Source organism: Protopterus annectens, chromosome 9.part0 (genome assembly GCF_019279795.1).
Source record: "Protopterus annectens isolate FY-2018-M chromosome 9.part0, PAN1.0, whole genome shotgun sequence".
Classification (NCBI taxonomy): domain Eukaryota; kingdom Metazoa; phylum Chordata; order Ceratodontiformes; family Protopteridae; genus Protopterus; species Protopterus annectens.
In genome coordinates this window covers 1,359,360,067-1,359,381,735 of record NC_056743.1, presented here as the reverse complement: position 1 = coordinate 1,359,381,735, position 21,669 = coordinate 1,359,360,067, and the positions used below count along the sequence as shown (strand labels likewise).

The 21,669-nt window shown below is 40.1% G+C and overlaps 1 long non-coding RNA gene across 1 annotated transcript in view; it reads right to left on the bottom strand.

The window, feature by feature from the left end:
- The window catches only part of LOC122812079, a 216,122-nt gene that overhangs the window by 3,737 nt on the left and 190,716 nt on the right, over window positions 1-21,669 (bottom strand). Inside the window, exon 2 of the long non-coding RNA XR_006366335.1 lies at window positions 10,042-10,119. This is a non-coding gene — a long non-coding RNA (uncharacterized LOC122812079). The remainder of the gene's footprint in view (window positions 1-10,041; window positions 10,120-21,669) is intronic.

Here is a 21,669-nt window from a genome sequence, read left to right as displayed (position 1 = left end):
TTTTAAAGAACGTTTACATGACACTGACCTATGATTTGTTGTCAGAAGAAGTTAGGCAGGTAGTCCAATTTTATTGGACGTCGTTATTTAAATATAAAGATTTGATGGACATTTTTTCAAGAAATATCACTTTTTCTTATAAGAGAGGTAGAAATCTTAAAGATATGCTGGTACATGCCAGATTTCTTACCCCCAAGGTATTTAAATAATAATATGAATTTAATGGGAACTTACCCATGTGGGAAGTGTATTTCATGTGAATATGTAAGTAAAACATTTGACCATATTAATGGTAAAAGTTTTAACCCTATTGGGAGATTTTCATGTAACACAGAAATAGTTATATATGCATTGAAATGTCTGGGTGGATTGTTTTATATAGGAGAGAGTAAACATGCCTTTAAGGTTAGGCTGCAGTAAAACGTAAGGGACATTAAAAATGTAAAAATGGAAAGCCCTCTTGCAATGCATTTTAAAGACCATCATAATAGCAACCTGAAGGGTTTGTTAGCTACTATTTTAGAACACATTGGTATGGATAAAAATGATGAAATAGTTAAAAAGAAGCTTTTATATAAAGAAACAGTTTTTATATTAAAATATGGTACGATGGCTCCTGATGGTATTAATGTTGAATGTAATTGGAAAGTTTTTTTGTAATTAATTGTTTAATTGTTTAATAGATATTTTATAGTATAAATATGTGTCTTGAAGTTTTGATAGTATTCTCCTTGAAAGCGTAAGCCGAAGCGCTAGGGACTATCGAATAAACTTGTGTTGGATCCTGGTTTTGTCGTTTTACTTGGATTTGTTTTTTATTTTACATTGGTTGTTTTATAATAGGCAACTCTGCCCCAGTCTACAGACAATACCTCAGCGCAAAGCAGACATACCAGTGATATCAGCGCAGCCACAATCAGCCATATCAAATATGCATTCCACATAAACTTGTTCAGAGAGTAATACATGTATGTACATTACCAACGCACATCTATGGAAGTTATACAAGCCCAATGGAACTTTTATTATTATGTAGAAAGTACTAAATGAAGACAAACAGGCATCAGCAGTTATGTCTGAAAAGTGACAATTATCCAAAAATACTTTCGGATACCACCATAATACATAGACAGACATATATAAATACATCCATCATAATTGGTGGAATCCAGCATAATAATTAGGCAAGGCGAAGGGCAAACACGGCCACTTTGCCACGACTAACTATAGCTAATAATGGGTGTGGTTATGCTTGGGGAATAAAAGTAATACAGATCCAAGGGAATAAGGTGATAGAAAAGCAGATGTGGGATGAGGGTAAAGAACAGGGACACACAAAAGGTACGATGGAAGATGAAGGTCAGAGGGAGATGCAGGAGGTCATGAACTATTTTTTTGGGTGGGAATAGGCCCGATTTTTTAAGAATATTAAAAAACACAAAAAGAAAAAAGCTAGACTTTCCACTGTGTGATACCTTAAACCTCTTGTATTAGAGGCAACATGGAATAGATGGAAAGACTAAGGGTGGTGGAGTCTCTAGCTACATTAAAGATAGGCACACCTCCAGACTGGTTTACCAGCATGATGCACTGGAATTACACCAGGTGCAACTGACAATTGGCAAGACACCCATCCAAGTTATAGCTAGCTATAGACCCCCCCCTCCATGTCTCAGGACACCCACTCCTCCTACCTGGACCTACTTGACCCCATCAAGGTACCTCTAACACCCTGATCCTTGGTGGTTTCAACTACCCCACCATAGACTGGGTGAACTATTCCTGCACTAATGCACTCACCCAACAATTCTTTGACTTCATCAACTCTAATGCACTAGACCAGCTGGTCTCATCCCCCACAAGGGGAGATAACATACTGGACTTGGTTCTCACCAACATGGGTGATCACTACACCACTCACATAGTATGTTCTTCCCTGGTGAGAGCAGATCATCAGTCTGTCTCATTCGAAGTTTCTATTTCACTCAACCCCTCCCCAGCAGTAACCAGGCTAAAAAAAATTCCCAAAAGTTGACTACACCCTCCTAAGGGAGGATATCAACAGCTTCACACCACTGACCCCCTCAGAGGATGCAGACAACTATGCTGAACAGTACGCAAGCACCTGTACAACTGTATGGACTCAGCCATACCCAAAATAACTAAAACCTGCTCCTCAAGGAATCACAAACCTGTCTGGTGGACATTGCCTAGCAACAGGCTTTACAACAAAAGGAAGAAACTGTTGTCCAAGGATAAAAAGGAACAAATTCCAAATCGGAAAATCTCCCTCCACTGTCTCAACATGCAAATTACATCACTAGTGAAAAACTCCAAAGCCAATTATGAGTTGAAACTAGCTTCTGAAAGAAAGAGAAACCACAAGTCCTTTTTCAGTTACATTAGGAACCTCCATGGCAAAGCCCAAGTTTGTTCCGAATTAGCACTTAATGGTACCACTTACACTGATCCTGCTGACATAGCCAACCTACTAGCTGATAGGTTCAGTGCAAACATCACCCCCTTATTGCCCCCCAAAGGCCCAGTCAACATCCCCACTACTTGTCCCACACCTCACATCTCCGTAGATCAAGTGTTAAAGACCCTATCCAAGGCAAGGATCACAGCTTCCATGGGACCTGATAATATCCCACGCTGTATTCTGCACCATATTCAGCAAAAAATAGCTTTGCCATTGAGCACCTTATTCAGCCACAGCCTAATTACAGGCTTCATTCCAGCAGAGTGAAGAACTGCCATTGTCATCCCGTTGCACAAATGTGGTGCCCCTACTGACCCAGGAAACTATCACCCCATTAGCTTGATAAGTCTGATCTGTAAAGCCATGGCGGTATTATTATGGATCTCATAAACAAGGACATAGGCAATCTCCAAACACTCGGCCCCACCCAAATCAGATTCATCAGGGGCAGATCTTGCCTATTGCACCTAGTTGACTTCTTTGAGACTGTCACCAAGGACCTGGATGAGGGAAAGTCAGTACATACAACTTAGCTTGACCTGGCCAAGGCCTTTGACACAATCCCCCACTCAAGCATCATTGAAAAGCTAACACAACTTGGTGTTAATCCCTATCTCATCAGATGGGTGGCCAACTGACTCACAGATAGGACCCACAAGGTCAGAATGGGCACCACCGACAGCAGACCTGTCACTAGTGGTGTTCCCCAGGGATCTGTTCTGGGACTCCTACTGTTTGGCATCTACTTCTCAGAAGCCCAGGCAAAGACCAAGGGCTTGTGGCTGACCAAGTTTGTGAATGACTGTAAGTTGGGTGATGTCATTGACTCCCCAAATGACATTAACATACTGCAAGAGGGTCTCACAGCTACAAATAACTGGTGCCAAAGCCATGGCCTTAAGTTAAAAGCAAAAAAAGTATTCTCATACCATTTGGCAAAAACATGTCCCCTACTTATTAGCACATCAACAGCAACCCCCTAAGCACACAACCCGTGGTGAGAGACCTGGGTACTCATGTTGACAACAATCTCACATTCAACCATCATGTGTCGGCAGTGGTCAGAAAAGACTTTTACTTGATTCATCTCATAAGTAAAGGGATTGCATCCAGAAAAAAGGAAGTTATTACCTCTCTGTACTCCTCCCTCATTAGACCTATAATTGAGAATAATGCCTCATTTGATATGTACCTCTCCAAACACCTGCACCAACTGGAAAGGCCACAGAAATACCTCACAAAGAGAATCCATGGCCTCCAACACCTGTCTTATGTGGACAAGCTCAAATCACTATCACTTTACTCGGTATCATACAGATTGCTCAGAGGTGATCTGTGTATTGTGAGGACTTGCAGTTCATCTTGTATTGTTGTCACATACATGTGCACTGTGTCTCCTTGGCTATGGTTGTCCTGCTTTATTCTATGGCTACTTTCTCTTGCTGGCAGTTCCTCATTGATGTGGGCCTGTGTTGTCCATCCCCCTTCACCATTATGGCTTTGGCATACATTTTTCACATATGCATGACATATGTCATGTGCATGTTTACCTTCTTGTATGGTGTCATTGTTATAATGTAGGTTTACTAGTACAATGTTACCGTGTATCACCATCTTGTTCATCATACACATGTAAGGCATATGCAAACAAGATGGTGGCAATTGAATAGATTCCATCATTGTTTATGTTGTACTTGTGTATTGTGCATTACCTAGGGATTTATATACTTTCTGCCTATGCCCAGACTTGCATTCCTTAACTTTTTTAATCATATATGTATCACCATTTATGTCATATGCCATGTCATTGCTATGATTATGGCATTGGTGTGGCTATGTGTGATGAACCTTCTTTCTGTTGGATTATGTTATGTCATTGCCTGTTACAAATATACATTGTTTACCTGACAAACCATCTGTGTTGCCTCTGGCATGGCATATGTCTTTGAGATATGGCTCCCATTTCTCCTGTGTTTGTGGTGAGTCTATATTATAAGACCGAAAGTGCATATGTGCGACTACATAAAAGTCAACACACAATGCATGGAACCTGAAAATAGCGAACTGCCACATAATCGAATTTTTCCCCTAGGGAAAAAAGTTATGCAGCCATTCGCTAAAAAAAATTATTTAACACCATAAACAGAAGGGGGGCTTTGCCCCCCCCCCCACACTCCCCTAACTAAATATACCAACTCTGAGATCGCACTATAGGGAAGGAAAGGACAACTCCGTGAAGCTGGCCAACTATCTCCTTGCCCTATGACATATTCATCGAATCGCTTAAATGTGATTTGATGAATATGTATTGCTGTTATCGTATTTGCTCAGAAGTACTTTTGTGCTTCTAATATAGACTCGTTTGTGGTATGTATACATATTTGTTTATTACACAGTCAGATTAATGTTTTGCTGTGGTACTGCTGTTTGGCAGTGTGCTTGGTTGTTTGCCTTTCACATGCATAGAGAGAGGTTCTAGTCTACTCTTGCATTTCCTTACACTACTGACAGCCTAGTGGATGATTGTATTCGATATCCAATGTGTACAGCAATGATGGGACACCCCATTTAGTGTACTCCAACTCATTCTGGTATGACTGTCACACAGTTTGCAGCATCTCAGTAATGATTTGTACATTGCTACATATGTATTTTTGTGTTGCATCATGGCTGGTATGTATCCCTGTTTGTCACGTTTCTTTCAGCTGTGTTGTATAGTCTATATCTATGCTGTCTGTGTACCTTATGCCTCCTTTACGTGTATTCCCATAATTTGTCTATGTCTTGTAATATTTGTTATATGTTTATGCCTACTCTTTTACCCTCCTTCTCTTTCCGTATCTTTTCCATTCCTAATATTCTCAAAAACACAAAAAGAAAAATCTAGCAAAGCTAGACTTTCCACTGTGTGATACCTTAAACCTCTTGGCGGCATGGGATATATGCAAATTGCCCTTTAAGGATATCAGGTGTTCCAGCTAAATGGCAATTCTGAATGTCCATGACTTTTTCTTTTAAGTCTCTTTATAGACATCCATGACTTTTGTTTTAGTTTGTTAGTTGGATATTTTGCAGTCATCGTAATGTTTATGGATATCAGTTGGATACCACACCCTTGTGTTGCCAACTGTTAGCTAAACATTCCACTTATGCTGTGCTGATGATGCCATAAGAAGTTTGAAACATGCATACCCACAGCTAGTGGGGTTTGGCTTTATTTGTCTGCAATTGTCCATAAATAGACTTAAAGAAAAGTCATGGGTATTCAGAATTGCTATTTAGCTGAAACACCTGATATCTTAAAGGGTAATTTGCATATATAAGATCATAGAAGGTTACTAGGCTAATGGCCCTGGGGCCCGTACAAGCCTAGCCAAGAGTTTATCCCCAAAAAAGAAAACTCAGTCAGCACCTGTCACCCCTGTCAGTGAGGGAGAAAGGTGGAACCCCTGGGACAAATTTGTGGTTTCCTATCCACTCATCAAGGTTGCGCTTGAAGAGGGTCAGCGGGGTACTCTGACATGTATGGAAAGTCTGTGCCAGAGATGGGGCAGCCTCTAGGAGACAAACCTGCCTCTCCAGCAGGTTTTGTTGTTGTCGCATATTAGATTTAGGCCTCTCAAGTGGGTAATGCACTGGCCAACATCAAACATGTCTGTGTGCAAATGACACAAGCAACACAGTACTATGCAACAGTTAATCAGTAAATGGCATAGGTATACAATAAAAGTAGGTTTGAGTATCACATATACATATATACTGCCTTGCAAGCATAATACAACAGGTAACACAATCACCATTATTGATATAAATATCAGCATACATGAGTAGGAACTCTTCAAAGGACCATCTTGTATACATAAGTACAGCACAGAAAAATGGAATAAATGCATGTTAACAGTCACATATTACAAGGGCGGTCGTGTGTTAATCATATTATGGTCTTGCACATATACATCCATGTAAATCAGTGCATATGCACTACAAATTCGTACACACATACATGTATGCAAATCCATGTATACATGTCGTAATATAAACTATTATCAAAAAGACTGGCTATTGACATAAGCAGGATTCTGACAAACAAGGGAGTCATGAATGATGCTAAACAAAGAATCACCTTCATGTATTCACTAAGGTGCCAGTAAATATCAATGCAGTATGTCAAGGATACATGTGCTTATGTACCAGTCACAGAAGTCAAAAACAACATGCCACATACAAGGTCATTGTGCCAGTGAGACAGCATGACACAAAAATGGTACATAAGTTACAAAATCAATTATGTCATGTTGTTGAACAGACAAAAGACATCAACAACCAATACACAAATAGGTGCAATACGTACACATGGATAATGTGCAAATAAACACTCTTGACTGACCTCAGTGTTTTATGTGAAAAGAATGGGAATAATGTAGTATGTGAGTTGATATCATCCCTCCTAAGTATATGCAGGAACAACACAAGTAGAACAATCATGTCCCACTCACATTATGCTAACTGCAACAGAGAGACTTAGGGACACAGGTGGACAGTGGTCTCACCTTTGATAACCATACTGCCACAACAGTCAGGAAATCCTTCTATGTGGCACACTTCATCATTAAGGGCTTTTCATCCAGAAAAAAGGAGGTCATTGTCCCACTGTACTCATCCCTTAATAAACCCATTATAGAGTATAACGCCCCGTTTGGTAAGTACCTCACAAGACATCTGCAACAGCTGAAAAGGCCGCAGAAATACCTCACTAAAAGAATCACAGGCCTAAAGCAGATGCCATATGCTGACCATCTAAAAATACTCCAGCTATACTCTGTGGCATATTGTCTACTCAGGGCTGATTTCTGCTTAACATACAAGGCCATGTCAATCCCTGAGCTGCTGGACATGCTCCACTTAAAGAAATCCCAATCCCTCAGAGCCACACGCTCCAGGGATCTAAACCTTGTCATCACAATGAACAAAACATGCTGGAGGGATAGGTTCCTGACCCAGAGACTCACCATACTCTGGAATAGACTGCTCATACATGTCAAGCAGAGCACCTCCTTGGCCCTCTTCAAAAGGAACCTTGATGATTGGATGGGAGATAAGAAATTCACCCCGGAGATCATGTCAGTCGCCCTGCTAGACAGGGGTCAAGGGAAGTAAATCTTGTGGGAAGAAATATCCAGGGAATTGTTATGGCTAGGCTTGTATAGGCCCTAGGGCCGATAGCCTAGTACCAACATATGAACCTATGATCCTAGATACAGGGCCAGAGTATGTTGCACGTAATATTATGCTGCACTGCATGCATAGGTGTACGCACAGACAGACATTTAATGAGTAGCACTCATGCCCATATGGTAGAATGTATGCAGTAATGACAGCATGATCATGTAAATAACAGCTAATGCATGTGTCATTTGGTAATGTGTGTCATACTGCAGCAGCAAGATAAAGCCACATATGGCATGACAGCAATATGCGATGTTTGCACAATTATGCCTAGATCATAAATATTTGAATATGGAAAGCATCATAGTCGTAGCATTACAAAAGCGGATCACACAGACAATACTTAAAGTCCTAAAGGACCACCCTGATGGGGTCAAACATTATGAAAGATCTTTCTCATGATCTTCCAGGAGTTGCACATGACCCATCCCATGTCCCAAAAGAAGTTACCCATCAGGTCCCTCATTTGCATCTGGAAGACTTCTATCATAACATCCCGGATCTGTTCCCAAAACTCTGCCTGGCATGGTGGTGGACATCTCCTATGCTGAGCCATAGGAACAATGGCATAGGCAGGTCCCAGTCTATTACCATCATTATCATCCCTTCACGGTCATCATCCTGGTCCTTGGAGTACAACTTGGCAGGCAGTGGTCTGTCATGTCACCATTGTCATTGTCTGATTGGTGAGCCAGCACAGACCTCACACTCTGTTAAAGTTCAGCACAGAAAAATACAGTACACATACATAACAGATATTAAACTAACATCGACGTCTAAATAAACATCATACAAACTTACACAATCTACGTATTTAAATACTTTGTATGTGATGCTACACTAGTGTATGAACTTATCCAACTCTAAAACCTTATGTGATGTCAGGCATAAATCCATTTTATGCTAGTTTATAAAACTGTGTGTAATGTACATCATAGTAACATGCCAAACATGTCTATAATAAAACACAATCAGATAAACACTAACTTAATTCTAAAGAGAGTATATAACATGCAGTTAATAACATCAAAACTTCGAACTTGCGAAATATTTACTCAGGTTATATTATAACACAGTACATTCGTCATGACACCATAATGGTTTATTTATAAGTTGTATAACAAAAGACATAAAGGTGTAATAATGAGTGTACTGCCATGATTATGCAACATTCTAAATGTCATAATATTCATATATTGACGATATGAATAGAAGACCACAAATGGGCCTGTGTGCCCATCATACAATATAATTTAATTACTCTGATATATTACATGGCATACAGTACCTAGTTTCATACAAGCCACACTAACACAAGGTTCCATTAACCCAGTACAAATTAACACTGGTACTAGACCTTTAGGCCCAATATCAGGCACAGACTCTGACAACTCCTTAGAAATGGAGCTCCTGCCTTACACATTTATGTTGAGGTATTAACATGACATTTAAATTTCTAATATATAACTTAGCATTATGAGCAAATAATGCACCATGTTTACATCCCATGTTTAAAATGCATTATTTGATTAACAAGCAATGGTGCACTTAAAAAATAGATACAAATGAGATGAGCAATGCAAAGTGGTTAATGGGTGACATCACAACATCCTATCATTGGAATTTGAAAGCATTTGAAAAACTACAGAACCATAAGTGACAGCATGTTATACTTAGAAATTAAGTATATGACACACATATATATGGTTACATAGACATCCCCACAGTTAAAAAAAAAACATAATGGCGATTATGAATATACTATGCAACAACACACACATACAGTAAAACTATAACTGACAAGCAGTACACCAATGACAGGAAATGGCATGCAGTATAGCATTTAATAAACCACAACAGTACAGATACACAATATGAAGAGAGAAATGGAACTTGAGAAATACATAGCAATACAGACCAGCAAACAGCATTAAGAATGCTGAGAAAGCAGCCACCCTCAAAAGACCTGAGAACACAAAACCCATAAATTTTTACAAAAACCTAAGCAATTTATACACAAACCATTTAAGTTAACATCATCACATTAGTTGAACACAGATGCCTTTCATTTAGATTGTGTCAACAAACATTGCATAACTTCAATTTAATAAAACACTCCTGTTGATAACTCCTAAGGCAACCTTCCACTAAAATTGTGCACACATTAATGTTATTCAAAATAAACAATGAAATATTGCACTTATCTTGCAGGTGCATTATGGGAAATCTGACATAAATACTAGCATGCCTGAATGTTGTACGACTACACATCTAAGCTGGAATATTTAATATGATAACATGATTTCTGGAGAAATAAAGGTGGAAAGTGATACCTCTCTCCCTCCCCTGCTCCACAAGCCTGTATATATGCTTTATTTTCAATGCATGATTTAGGGCACAGTCTTCAACAGCTAGAAACAGGAAAAGAAGATGTATTACAGAAACAGAATGATTGCTTATGTTCAGTACATAATTACTGCCATATACAACAATAGAACAATGAGAAATAGTGATTATTACATGTTAAATAGCACTGACATTCAACATCACATTTTGCATATTCAGTCATTTATGTGTCACTCTTGCTATTGTGCTCATATGAAGATTACTGTAGACAAACAGGAAAACTATCACCTATGCTTATACAGCAAACCAGAATCCTACCTCGATCTTGGCTGTAATTGTATGAATTTATGGAAATCAAACAATTTGCATCTATGAATACACGGTGAAGCATTACACACACTAATATGCTATAAGTACTATAAATACCTGTAATTACTAGTATGCTTGATAACATTGCTGAAATGTACAGATATGCTTAATCATGTGGACAAAAGGCCAATAAATGTACACATTTATTGTATGCTGAACATATTGTGGTGTTATGTCATAAATAATAAATTGTGTATACATGTGTAAGATGTACTATACTTCAATGTTGCAATCTTCCTGTTTGTACATATACATGAATACAATTTATTACATATAGTACATATGTGCACATAGACTTATAAATGCAGATTGATAGGCAGACCTATATGTGTCGGTATACATGTGTTTGTCACTTTGTATGGACATGTCCATACATATATCAGCCTAATGTGAAGCTGTGTGTGTATATATTCCATTACAAGTAAAATAAATGTACAAGTGCTGCCATGTGCCCTACATAAGCTGCTATAAAAAGGGTGGAGGTGTAGCCATTCTATATAAATCTGAACTCCAAGTTTCTTCCTTCAATGTGCTCCTACCATCAGATACCAATTCAGAAACTCTTAGTGCCAAACTTCAAATCAACAACTCCAAATCTATCTATCTAATCTGCGCAATCTCCCCCCTGGAAACAATATCAACACTCTTGAAAAACTGACTTAGTTACCTCTCTACCCACCTACCTCAGGAAACCATTGTATTAGGTGATTTTAATATAGACTGGGCTACCTGCAGTTCCCTTAATCCTCCCAATCATATAAATCTTTACGGATTCTCACAAATTATAACCACTCCTACTAGAATCCATAAGCCAAGCAGCAAGGAAACCACTCTAGACTGGATACTTATAAACAGCCACCGTGATACTTATATACCAGGAACACTTCCTGACGATATTAGTGACCACATGCTAATCTATATTATTAAACAAAGAATCCATAGCCCTACTACTAATAATTTTAAAACCTCACGTTCCAAAAATTTTTTTAACCAAGAGAGCTTCCAAAATGAACTGAAAGCATGTGACTGGTCACCTATGTCTCATCTTCCACTTGATGATGCAGTGACCTACTTTAACACTAGATTCCTTCAGATCCTAGATTACCACGCACCCTATCGTTCTTCCCGAATAAGGACCAAAATTGCCCCCTGGCTCACTAAAGAAGCTAGGCAAAAGATCCTATTCAGAAATAAAATTTGGGCCAAATGGAGAGTCTCTAAATGTCCATCAGATCACCTTTACTATAAACAGGTAAGAAATGCAACCAAGAAAGATATTCTCAGAGACAAAAAACACTATTACCTTCACCTCCAACAAACTCATCAGCAAAAACCACAAAAATTCTGGTCTGGCATAAACAAACTTCTTCAGCCAGGGTACTCTAAAACTCCTGCCCCAACAGGTTTCAACCAAAATAACTCTAACCAAATTCCTGATGCCTTTAATAACTACTTTACTGAAGCCATTCAAACCCTAGCCAATACTTTACCACCTATTACCACATCCCCATTAAATACCACAAAGACTCCATCTCCTACCTTTCAACTACAACCGATACCTATATCACTCATTTGCAAATTCCTTCAAAAACTAAAACCATGCACCCCTTCTGTTGACTGTCATCCAGCTGAATACCTGCAAATAGCAGCAAAAGCTATTGCCTATCCCATCTCCATCCTTATAAATAGAACAATTTTAGAAAGCAAAATCCCCTCCATTTGGAAAGTATCCCACATCATCCCTCTACATAACGGTGGGTCATCTCCTGAACTCTCCAACTTTCGGCCTATCGCCTTACTGTCCCCAATTGCTAAGATAATAGAAAAGTGCATACACAGACAACTACTTAACCACCTTCTCCAAAATAATCTACTTGCCAACTGCCAACATGGCTTTTGGCCTTTCCATAGCACAACAACTGCCCTTCTGTCCTTTTCTGACTCCATAAACAAAAATCGTAACAATAACACTTTTTCCTCTGCATTATTTATTGACCTTTCAAAAGCCTTTGATATGGTCAACCATAATATCCTTATAGACATTCTAAAAGCCCAATCTCTTGACCCACAAGCATTAAATTGGTTTAAATCCTATCTGGAAAACAGACAACAAGCAGTATTGTGGGATAATAATCTTTCAAAATCCCTTCCTGTGAACACTGGAGTACCCCAAGGCTCTATTTTAGGACCTCTACTTTTCTCATTGTTTATCAATGACCTACATACCAAAATTCCTCAGGCCACCTGCATACAATATGCAGATGACTCCACTTGAATTTGTTCAGCTAAGTCCATAACCTATCTGCAGTCTCTCACCCAAACAGTATTTAGCAGTGTTGAAAATTGGTTCATGCAACACTGCCTCCTCCTGAGCCCCCAAAAAAAAGTTATTGCTCTTTGCCCCAACTCTTAAATCACCTCAACTGCACTTCACAATAACCTCCAACAATGCAACCAACATATCCCCAGATACTTCAACCCATCTTCTAGGAGTAACAATTGATAATAACCTTACTTTTGATTATCACATTAACTCTACTATAAAGTCAGTCAACAAAAAACTAGGCACACTTTACAGAATCAAACCCTTCCTTTCCCCTTCAGCCAGAATAACTATTGTCCAAACCCACCTTATGTCTACCCTCTTCTATGCTTCAGCAATATATACCAATCTATCAAAAAACAGTCTCACCAAACTTTCCACCAGTTACAATAACATAGCCAGATTTGACACTGGCACCACCTTTAGAACTCACCACTGTCTTAACCTAAAACAACTGGGATGGCTAGAACTGCAGAACCAACTACTTTATCAACAAATTGTTATCACCCAAAAAATCCTTTACCACCCTAAAAATACCCCTATCCTCACTAACCTGATTTCACCCTACAAAAATCTTGCTGCACTACGCTCATCCAATAAGCTTCTAGTTTCCACTATTAAATCAAATAACAAAGCAGGAGACTCACTTTTCACCAACACAGTAGGGAAGATCTGGAACCAGCTTCCTACTGAACTTTCCTCCCTTGCTTCCACTATTCTGTTTAAAAAGCATCTGAAAGAATATCTTATAACTCACTGGCTGTGTCCCTGCTCCAACACAGACTGATATCTCTTTCACCTCCTACTCTCTCTATACTTCTCTACTCTTCTGTTTTATCTCACCTATCTGTAGTACTAAACAAAACAAAACAAAAAAATTCATGTTTTTGGTTCTCTGTATTTAATCTTAGCTTAAACCTACTAACTTACTCTGTAAACATTTGTTCTGACCTATCTAGCTAATGTACTATGTAGCTAATGTACTGTAATCCACTTGACTATTACTATATATTGTATTGTTTACTCACTGCAGATGCTTGGAGCTTTTCTCCCCGGGCATCTACTGAAAATGGACATGTATCCAGTTAGACTAGCCCGGTCAACAAATGTAAAATAAAATAAATAAATAAATATGCATTTAACATCACATTGTATGTAATATATCCAAAATGCATTGTGCAATGTGAATTGATGATATCTGTAACATACATAGAACAAAAGCACCACGATTCATAACAATATCACGCAGCCTGTGTAATAGTATTCAATTACGTCCAATGATATACGTAATGTCTGTGGTTAGATTTGAACAACATAACTGTGCAGTTGTGACTGTATGTCATCACACAGCTCACAGCAGTACCTCACAGCTATAACAGTTCAGATTTCCAAGAAAACATTTGTCTGCACTTGAAACACACAAACAGCCTTTAAAGGAATTAGGGTTCAGCTGTAAACCTTTACATGTAATTTAGGTAGGAGGGTAGCTAATGAAAAGAAGTAATGGATTATAAAAGACTGTTGTGCAAATTAAAATGCAGAGGTAACATATATATGTATGTATGTATGTATGTATGTATGTATGTATTACCCAGCATTTACACAAACATCACTATTAACAGAAGTATGGTGTTTCTAGAAACTTTGTGGATAACACAGATATCCGTAGTCATCCTCAGCCTAAGTGCTATAGGCTTCAATGCACTAGAGACATGTGAGATGTGTAAAATCTCTAATGTGTAGCTTAGCAACCAAGTACAGATCTCCCATATGTGTTGTTTAATAGGAAATGCATAACTGCCATGATAGCATCCAAAATAGGCTACACTGAAATTTGAGAGTTGTTTTTCATTCATTCATTTGGCAGTTCTCTGGTTGTTCGTATATACACTGAAATTTGAACCCACACATAGGCAAAAAAAGATATCAACATATTGCTTAACCATTTCAGCTCAGGGACATCATGCTTCATTTAATGTTGCAAAAGTCTATGAAATAACAAAATAAAACACATCTATTCACCTTACAAAGCTATATATCAGCACACAGAGTTTAACTGTCATAGTTTGCAAAAAAAAAAATAGAATGTACTTTAAAAAAAATAAATAACCATTAAAGAAATCTGTGCACAACTGTGAAATTCATACTCAAATGTCTCCACATACAGCACTAACCCTATAGCCATAAAACAGTATAAGGATTACTATTATAGGTTCATAGGTTCATAGGTTTATACTAGGCTATCTGCCCTAAGGCATTTATAAGCCTAGCCCAAATTATTGTGGCTTACGCCACCCCTTATATGAAAAAATACTGTGCCCATTAGTTTGTTGTGCCTCTGTCCAGCAGTGACCCAGAGATGATTCCCGGGGTAAACCTACGATCTCCCATCCACAGGTCTAGATTTCTCTTGAAGAGAGTCAGCGAGGTGCTCTGCCTCACATGGACCGGGATTTTATTCCACAGCATAGGGAGTCTCTGAGTGATAAATCTATCCCTCCAGCACGTCCTATTTATATCCGTGCTAAGGTTTAAGTCGCTTGCTCTAGTGGTTTTGGTGGATTTGGAATTTTTTGAGGTGGAGCATGTCCATTAATTCCGGGTTGGACATGGCCTTGTATGTCAGGCACATGTCACCTCTGAGCAGGACGGTATGCGACTGAATAGAGCTGGAGTTTCTTCAATCTGGCAGCATATGACAGATTTTGGAGTCCCTTTATCCTTTTGGTGAGGAACTTTTGGGGTCTCTCCAATTGCTGCAGATGTCGGGTGAGATACATCCCGAATGGGGCATTGTACTCGATCATTGGTCTGATAAGTGAAGAGTACAGGGAACAATGACCTCACTAGATCTGGATGTGAATCCCTTCATGATCAGGTGGGCAATGTAGAAGGTCTTTCTAACCACTTTAGCATTGTGACTCTCAAAGAAAGGCCACTGTCAACCTGGGTCCCCAGGTCCCTGATAACCTCTTCTGTCCTTAGTGGATTGCCACCTATATGGTAGCTTGGGGTTACCTTGTTTTTCCCGAAGGGTATGACTATACATTTTTGGCATTTAACTTCAGGCCATGGCTCTGGCACCAGCTATCTGTTTCCGTGAGTCCCTTCTGAAGGATATCAGTGTCCGATGCACTTTCCACTATGGCGCCCAGTTTGCAGTCATCTGCAAACTTTGTCAGCCAAAGTCCTCCCATGTTGGCCTGTACTTCTGAGAAGTAGATGCCAAACAATAGGGGCCAAGGACCGAGCCCTGTGGGACACCACTTGTGACCGGCTTGGAGTCTGACACAGCGCCAGCAACTCTAACCCTGTGGGTTCTGTCCTTAAGCCAGTTTGCAACCCATCTTGTGACATATGGGTTTACATTTAAGCTGGTAAGTTTTTCTACAATACCCGAGTGGGGTATTGTGTCGAAAGCCTTTGCAAGGTCAAGGTAGGTTGTATGGACTGCCTTTCCTCATCAATGGCCTTGGTGACTATTTCAAGAAGTCGACCAAGTTCAAAAGGCATGATCTTCCCTTGACAAAGCCAAACTGGGTCGGGTCCAATGTCTGCAAGTCCCCTATATCTTTGTTTATGAGCTCCATTATGATCCTCTCCATAGCTTTGCAGACTAGACTTGTTAAGCTTATGGGCGGTAATTACCAGGGTCCGTGAGCGCCACCTTTGTGGAGTGGGACCACAGTTGCCGTCGCCACTCCTTGGGCACGTATCCTGTGGTAAGGCTGAGATTAAACAGCTGCCTTATGTGCGGGTTTAATTCCTCATTTAGCTCGTGTAGCACACAGCCGGGACACCATCCGGTCCCATTGATGCTGTGTTTTTAGCTTTAGAGAGCAGCTTTCACCTGCGCATTTGAGATGTCCGGGAGGCTACACTCGGCTGGGATAGTTATCTCTCCTTTAGGGGAGAGGGGTGAAGTTTGCACTGAACCTGTCTGCCAGTATGTTGGCAATGTCTGTGGGTTCAGTGATTTTTGTATCATTTTGGACTAATTCTGAGCATATCTGTGAGTTTCCACCCAGGTTCCTAACATAGCTGAAAAAGGCCTTATGATTGTCCTTTGAATCCATGGCAATTTTTCTCTCAAAATTGGCCTTAGTTGATTTTATGAGTGCTCGTATTTTTTACTAATAATGATCAGGGGTGACTTCCCTTTTATGGATTTTGTTCTATCATGTAATAGCTTTCTCCTCTTATTGTAAAGTTTGTTAATGGCTGGGGTCCACCAGACTGGACGTTTGCCCTTTGTGGAAAGAGTCTTGGTTTTATTTGGGATTGCCTGATCCATGCAGTCCTGGAGGTGTTCATAGAAGGCATTTGTAAGGGCTTCCGCAGCTTGGGTTGTGGTTTCCTCTGACTCAGGGGCCTTGAAGGATACCACACCAGTCTTGAGTAGTGTGAAGTTTGCTTTAGAAGTTCTTCACTATGGTCTTTTTGTTTGGGGTGGGGGCGGGATGTGGATTTCCAGTGAGATTAGTTTATGATCAGATCTCACCAATGAGGGATATACTTCCGGTGTGGAGCATTTTATCCCCATGTTTGTGACAATGAGATCTAGTATATTTTCTCCTCTCGTGGGAACAGTGACTAGCTGTTCCATGGCATTTGAATTTATGAACTCCAGGAACCGTTGGGCTAGAAAGTTAGGGCTTGAGTAATGTTCCCAGTCTATATTCGGGTAGTTGAAGTCACCCAATATGATGGTGTTTGGAGATACATTTATACCCTCCAGTGTCTTCAGGAAGGCTGTGTGGGGTTCCTGAGTTTGAGAGGGTGGCCTGTAGCATGCTACAATTTGTAGAGCAGTTTTGCCTATTGTTAGTTGCACCTGGATGGTTTCCGAGCTTCATGCGTTGCCACCAACCTGGAGGTGTGAGTATCCTTTATGAATATGGATACACCCCTCCTTTTGTGGAGTGGTCCGGGTTTTGGGGCGGAACGCATGATATGAGGTAAAACCTAATAGTGCCGGGTGCTCTCAGGAGCCTTGAACCAGGTTTCAGTTACAGCACAGACATCGATGTTCTCCATACTGAGAAGGGCCTCGAGTGCGTGCATTTTGAGATTTAGACTTCTGGCATTGAGCAGCATTACCCTCAATTTCTTCCCATTTTTGTTTTCTAGGGTGGTAGGTTTAGAATTTGAGCCTTGCCTAAAAAGGCACTATGGGGTGGCAAGAGCCTTAGCCAATATCCGGAATCCCAGGGTGACAGGTGCAAGCCGTCCCTTGCGAAGCAGCGTGGCTTGTCAAGCATGTCATCCCAGGCAGACAGACACTGGATCCCCTTTGAATGACACCAGACATTAAGCCAATTGTTAAAACTGATCATCTTGTCTCTATATTGTGGCATCATTCTTGGTGAAGGAAGGATACTGCTCAGGGTTAGGGTCATACCTGCCTGGGCTACATAATCAGAGAGCTCCTCTATGTCTCTTTTCATGCAGTCCAGGGAGGTACGTCTCAGGTCGTTCACACCAGCATGGACAATGACTGTGTCATATTTGTACTTGCTGTGGAGTGACCAGTGCTTGTGTTATGTGGCGGATTCTAGCGCCCGATAGGCAGCTTACTGTGACCCTCTCCTTGTTCAGCCTGGTGAGTGGGACGTCAGTGTGTCTGACTATGGAGTCACCTATGACAAGTATGTTTGGTGTTGTATTTGGCCTTAAGGGCTGTGACTGCTTTGCACACTGCTTTTGTGGTTTATGTGTTGCTTGTGGGGTGTCTTGAGGTAGCAGTTGTTTGGGTGTCTGCTTTGGAGGCCTCTGCTGTTTAGGTAAATTTTTACTCAGAGCCTCCGAGTATGTCTTTGTGTGTTTATGTGTTTGATTCAGTGGAGTGGTAGCATTATGTGAGGCTGGTTTTGTGGTGTGTGTAGTTGCCTTCTCCTCCTGTCTGGTCTTGCCAGTCCTGAGTTGAGAGAGCTCAGCCTCCAGTTTGGCTAAATAGCTGCATCTCTCAAGTATTTGTGTTATGTGGGAGGAGGAGAGGGTTGTCTGTGTACATGAGGCAGTTATAACATTGCCTCAAGATTCCCAGATTCACCAGCTGGACCGGAGAGGAGATTGACAACTGACCTTTGGACATGCTAGAATAATATTGGGAAATCCTTAATTGAAAACAAGGGCCAGTGGGGAGTGAGGGTGTAGTGCTTTTAATTTTTAGTGCTGACTTATATAATTGCTTTAGTGAGCAAGTGCCAGGTAACTTGAGTGCAATGTGATACAAGTAACTAAATGCAAAAACGACAAACAGTAACTTTCTTTCAAGTGAAACAAGGAAATAAGTATACCATGATCCCCCCAAAACGTGCACGCTGATTGGCCGTTGTAAATCGAGTTATACTAATGGAAAAAGGTCCGGTCGCCCGGACTTTTTTCCATTAGTATAACTCGTTTTTTTTTTAAACACTGTCTTGCTATGTTAAATGGGTTTAACATAGCGAGACAGCTTTAAAATAAGCAACGGAGATCTCCGTTGCTTATTTTAAAGCTGTCTCGCTATGTTAAACCCATTTAACATAGCGAGGCAATGTTTAAAAGCAACGGAGAAAGCAAGATCTCCGTTGCTTTTTTTAGTGTCTCGCTATGTTAAATGAGTTTAACATAGCGAGACAGTTTTAAAATAAGCAACGGAGATGTCCGTTGCTTATTTTAAAACTGTCTCGCTATGTTAAACTCATTTCACATAGCGAGACATAAAACAACGGAGATCTTGCTTTCTCCGTTGCTTTTGCCAACTCTGATGTACTGCGCAGGCACGCAGTACATCAGAACTGCCGCGGATGCCAGACATCTGCGGAAGGGCAGTAAACAGGCATTATACTATGCCATTATTTAAGAAAAGTAATAGTTTCTTTTCTTAAATAATGTCATGGTATAATAGCAATAACCCACTTCTGGGTGTGGGTAATGCTAAATTTACCCACGGTTGGCTTTGTTTTTTCGCCAACTGTGGGTAAATTTAGCATTACCCACACCCAGGCGTGGGTTATTGCTATAATCCACACTACTTGCACTTGCATTGTGTTTACAAGACTCATACATAATTCAGCAATGATGACCCTCATTGGTCTTACATTCATTAAACAGATGAAAGTAAACATGGATTATAAAAGACTCTTGTGAACTGTATAATTTAGAATTTACTAATGTATATATTGTTCAGCATTCACACACACAGGGGCAATCTGTATGATTTTTCTAGAAGCTTTGTGTATAATGTAGAAATGCATAGATATCTGCTGCCTAAGCGTTATAGCTGTCAATACAACACAGAATTTCTATATTTATAAAAACCTGTATTATATATGTTACAAAACAACTATAGATCTTCTGTATGTGATATGCAATATTACATGACTCACCAACAATATTTTTACAAAAACAGGGTATACAGAGATTTGAACCACACATAGAGGAACTGTATTGCTCAGCTAGTTGAGCTAAGGTTCATCACAGCTAATTGGATATGCCAAAATCAGATATTGTGGAATAGCAGTAATACTTACATGTATGAAGTCTGCACTGATATACAGTCATAAAGCAGTCTTACATAATGTGTACACTGGCCCAGTATAGTTGCAGATAACCTCAGAATGCATCAACACATCAATGTTAGCTTTAATGAGTATAACTAAATTTCCTTCATTTAAATTATTATTCTCAGTTTAGACACCCAAGGAATACACTTGAAAGACAGACTCACAGAAACACATATGCTTACTACATGCATCCATATATGACAGTGCTGGTGTTAAGGTGTGGATTATTTGACACACTGTAGGCATCTTCTGGCTGATGTTGGATGTCCGTGCCCTCTAGCAAAGATCCTTTGCTTCCCTCTAATGTAGGTCATCACAGCAGTGGCAGACTTGCACCCCAGTTCTGTAGATTCCAGTCCCTCTGCAATGCTCCCTTCTGATCCAGTTATAGATGTGTATCATTGCAAAGTTCTTGGGTCATGCTGTCATTCACTGCATTTGTCCAGCACAGACAGTGAGCATCTGGATGGTTTCCTCTAGACAGTTCAGTGCCTGAACTCGCAGAAGCTTCCTCGCAGTTGACAGCTTCAGTTGAGGTGTTGAAGCTTTTATAAAAACACCTTCCAAAAATGTTAATTGAGATCCCACTCAATTCACATGTAGCAATGGTAAAGTAGGAATATGTATTAATATTACATTTTAAAGTTGGTGCATATAGGATGATAGCCGACTATCGGAGGACATCGGGCACATGTTACAGATATTTCTGCTTATTGATACCTCTGAGGTCTTGGTTAATGTGCTGAGATTCAAGAGCTTATGCAGACATTCTGTAATGGGATTCCAAAACACTGTATGCTAATGAACCTCATTAAAAATGTATAGCTTAAATAGTACATAAAAGCTGTCTGTGCTTACCTAACCTCACTTTGGGTATAGCTGACTTATTGCTAGCTTCCAAAGGTAATCTGTTACCTGTTTGCTTTGCTGTGGTGCAATACAGTGCTATTTCTCACATACTTATTGTGACAACCCACCACTGCCAACCAATATGTGATGTGGATATCCCACCTGTGGGCCAGTAATCAAGGAGCCTCAATTCTCACCAATGGCACCTGTGGGGGGACATTCACTGGGAGGATAACAGGTACACACATAGTATTTCCAGATACAGCTTTCTGCATCAAGTACAATTTCCCTGAAGAGCACACAGAGACCACAGTCAGTCCAGGGCTGGTTTCGCACTCTTTCTACAGATCCCCAATAAGATTCCCCACTGGCACAGCTATAGAGTTGAGATCTCAGCTAAGTGACCAACCCAAGACCTCCAGCATCCTTTCTGTCCAACCAGTGCTTCCTGTCCCTGTCCAAGTAGCTGACACACACACTAAACGAAATAACCACACACACTATTTGAGGTTTGATTTATACAC